Here is a 4,461-nt window from a genome sequence, read left to right on the forward strand (position 1 = left end):
TGGCAGAAGTAAATGTGGAAAAGTTATCCAGAACATTCTTTAAATAAAAAGCAAGATTTAGACTCAATTCAGGACTTGACATTGCTCTCTACATATGTCTTTCTGTTAGTAAGCAAGTACATTACCACTCTGCATCTGTCTGTAGGCCTTATATATGTAGACATCAGATGAAAATGATGATGCAGTGTATGCTTTTCTCCAGATTACCACAACTTTAAATATGTCAAACATCAATTTTAAATATATATAAGGGATTTCTTAATTATAGACTTATTGATTTCTACAACATAGCTTTATGAGCTGTGATTTTGCATGTTAGACATGATTATCACCAGACAGCCCTCCAAAATAAAAGTGGCTTCTGTGATCTGATGTCTAATATTTTTTAGATCATTACTTATAAAAAAAAAAACTTGGAAATCTCTTCCCATAGCAAGTGAATTTAGTGCCTAATTCCGAAATCTTTTTAGTTGCTTATGAAAAGTACATGACAGATTTTGAAATGCCTTAGCTTTGCCAAAACTGATCAGCAAGGTCATGGGGAGTAAGACAATCCACCAGGGTAGCAGCAGATGATAATTCACATGTACACGGCAGTCCTTTGCTGTATAAGATGATAGTGTGCAACCAGGATGCACTTTAGTTAAGTCTTCAACAACAAAAATCTCAAAACAGTCTAAGCTATAGATTTAATATCCAGTTGGAGTTACACAAGCTTAAATATCATCACACAGAGGAAGATGGATTTCCTTCCTTGCTAATTAGCTCAGAGAGGGATAAATGATTCATGAAAAATTAAGATATTGCTGTAGTAGGTTGAATAATGTCCCCCAAAGATTCATGTCCACCTAGGACCTCAGAATGTGACCTTGTTTGGAAATACGGTCTTTGCAGGTATGATTAAGTTATGGATAGAGATGAGATCATACTGTATTATAACGGGCCTTCAATCCAATAAGAGTATCATAATAGGGGACAAAAAGAGACACACACAGAAAAAAGGGTCATCTGAAGGCAATGGTAGGAGACATTGGTGTAAATCCACCAGAAGCGAAGCAATGCCTGCAGCCACTGGAAACTGGAAGGCTGAGGAACAGATTGTTCCCTAGGGCCTTCAGAAGGAGCATGGTCCTACTGACACCTTTATCTCAGACTTCTAGACTCCAGGGCTGTGGGAAAATTAGGACACCACAGCTGTGGTAATTTGTTATGGAAGCCCTAGAAAACTAATACAACCAGACAACAAAAAGTGGAAGAGTATTTGGGTTAATTTTAATCATTGTGCATATATCTTCTATTATTTTTTTTAAATAATCATTCTAGGGGCACCTGGGTGGCTCAATTTTTAAGCATCTGCCTTCGGCTCAGGTCATGATCCCAGGGTCCTGGGATCGAGCCCCACATCGGGCTCCAGGCTCAGTGGGAAGTCGGCTTCTACCTCTCCCCCACTTAGGTTCCCTCTCTCACTGTCTCTCTCTTTCTAAATAAAATCTTAAAAACTAATAATAATAAATTTTAAAATAAATAAATAAATTTAATTGTTCTAAAGGTATCTCTTTTTTTATAGTGAATATCCAGATGTCAAACTTTAGAAGTAGTTTTACCATTTCCATCCACATTTTACTGCATGATTATTTTAGTTTAACTTCAATTTTTCTCAACAAATTACTTCCATTTTTGATAGGCCAAAATGACCCAGCCTAGTTCTAAGGTAGAATAATCACAATAAGTGCATGAATCAATATTTCAGAATAAGAAAAATATTCCCCATAAGCAACAGTACTCTTTTTGTACTTTCATTCCCAGACTGCATAGAAACATTTCATTTATTTAGCGTAAGATATATAAACATAAACACTGGTATTCTCTAAATGTTTCCCCTGCACATTTAGTTTTTTGTTAACTTGGCAATGGTTGCCATCTGTTTGATTCAGTAAATTATCATGTTACACTTGATTGATTAAATCTTGACTCTGCAATTTGACTATCATTTCTTTTTCTTTCAAAGATATGGTCACTTGAAGAACTCTCTTAAGAATAGAAAACTCCTACTGTGAGGAAATTATCCAGGCTCTCAGAAAATGGATGATAATTGCAACCTCCTCATGGAGAAACAGGCCCATCAAGATTGGCCTTTAATAGTTCTAGATCCAAGATAATAGGAAGGGAAAAATGAAGGGGGGGAAATCGGAGGGGGAGACGAACCATGAGAGACTATGGGCTCTGAGAAACAAACTGAGGGTTCTAGAGGGGAGGGGGGTGGGGCATGGGTTAGCCTGGTGATGGGTATTAAGGAGGGCACGTTCTGCATGGAGCACTGGGTGTTATATGCAATGAATCATGGAACACTACATCAGATAAATAAATAAATAAATAAATAAATAAATAAATAAATAAATAAATAGGAAAAAAATAGTTCTAGACCCACTCAGCAGAAAAAGGCACAAACATTTCAACAGCCATTCATGGGATCCACAGACACCTTGAAGCTTCTTTTTTAAAAGTATAAAGATATAGTGGAATGGGTCCTTTCTTTTGACTTTTGTAACTCTACACATAAGAATTCAAAACTGAATAGTCCAGAATAATTTCTCCAGCACTCAAGCTGAAAGTCAGTAAGGATACCAATGTAGAAGACTGAATCACTCTGGAATTTTCTGGTAATAAATTGTTGAATGACAGCTGGTTATAAAAAGACTTCTCATGCAGAAACTTTGAGGACAGTCATTTCAGACAAAGTTGCTTTTCGTCTGGGCGAGACGTAATGGTCGTGTTTTAGGGATCCACCAGGGTCAGTCATTTAGAGGGAATTCTTTCTAGTTAATTGCCTCTTTGATTGTGTGATTGCTGTTATTGTTTGCACTGCAGTTTCTTTACTCCAACAAGTAAGATGTCATTTCCCTTCTTGATTCATGTTGGCATGGACCTTCTGGAGTAGAATGCTGTCCTGGGAGGCAGTCACTGTGGCACCTCAGAGATGCATGGCATTTATCAAGCATTTCTCATAGGCAGGGTTACATATCCAAATTGTGCGCCATCTGGGCGAATACAAATAAACTTGTAATAAATCATTCAACGCATTGTGGAATTTTATATAAATCCATATGAATTTTTTTTTACTTACCACGTGGACACTTTCCAACAGATCTATGGCTCTATAAATTCAAGTAAGTTTATCTGTTAATAATCCCGTGATTATAGCTTCGTTTGTTAGTTTTTTTATGCTTCGCGTAAAAATGTCATTTTTTTATTACTAACAAGGGAGTCTTGATCCAAACCGTTGAATACATTGCCTTTTGTGCAGATGGGTTTTGTCCATCTACTGTGCTTCATCATGTCTAAATTCCAGAACAATAGCAAAGTGAACAATAAACCTAATGATAAAGAACAATGTTCTATTTTAACTGAGTTGCATCTTTATGCCAGTGTGATATATACATGTTCCTTCTTCCTTCCTCTTAGAATAAAAGAAGTATCCTCCAGGTTCAGGTTCAGAAAACTTGAAAGGAACAGATTTATTTATTTTTTTTAAAGATTTTTATTTATTTATTTGAGAGAGAATGAGAGATAGAGAGCACGAGAGGGAAGAGGGTCAGAGGGAGAAGCAGACTCCCCGCCGAGCAGGGAGCCCGATGCGGGACTCGATCCCGGGACTCCAGGATCATGACCTGAGCCGAAGGCAGTCGCTCAACCAACTGAGCCACCCAGGCGCCCCAGGAACAGATTTATTTTTAACTATTCAAAATATCTTCCAAGAGAAAACCAAGGGCAACACTTCATGTACAAAGAGCGTAAACAAGAGAAGACATTGGGGAACAGACAAATCACTTCCAACTCTGCCCAGCTGGAAAGGAATTAAAATCAGCCTTCTTATTTACTGCCCTTCTCCTCCAACCACCTTGACTTCACAGGATGCCCCTCCTGTTCACAGTTCAGAATCTTGCTGAATACAGACTATGAATGGGTCTGGAAGTAAATTGTGCAAAAGGACAAAGGAGTGATAGCACCTTAACATCATACTCTTCTTGGGTGATCCTTTATTCTTAAAATTGGATGAAATTACTGGTTTGTGTTCACACCCCCAACACTCTTCTCTTCCCACACGGGGCGCCATCTTATTGCATATTTTTGTTCTGCTAAGTTCTCTCAATCCTGCAGAAGAGGAGGACAAAGAGTATCACACCAGGTTACAAATGTCTAAGGTCAGCTGACTGCTAAAATTAGAACCTAGATTTTTTGGATTTCAGCTTTGTGCTCCTGTTCTGACCCCATAGCTGTGATCAAAATGCGATGGACGGCGCTTTAGGAATTGCTATTAACCAAGAGTTGACTTTGGTAAAGGAAAGGACAGTGGAACGAATACCAATGCTCTCAATTGGAATTTTAATTCTCTTATGCACTATCTGACTGGGGTGTGTGTGTGTGTGTGTGTGTGTGTGTGTGTGTGTGTGTGTGTGTGTG

The sequence above is a fragment of the Callorhinus ursinus genome, unplaced genomic scaffold (genome assembly GCF_003265705.2).
Source record: "Callorhinus ursinus isolate GAN/ISIS: 27379988/994484 unplaced genomic scaffold, GSC_fseal_2.0 scaffold11, whole genome shotgun sequence".
Taxonomy (NCBI): Eukaryota; Metazoa; Chordata; class Mammalia; order Carnivora; family Otariidae; genus Callorhinus; species Callorhinus ursinus.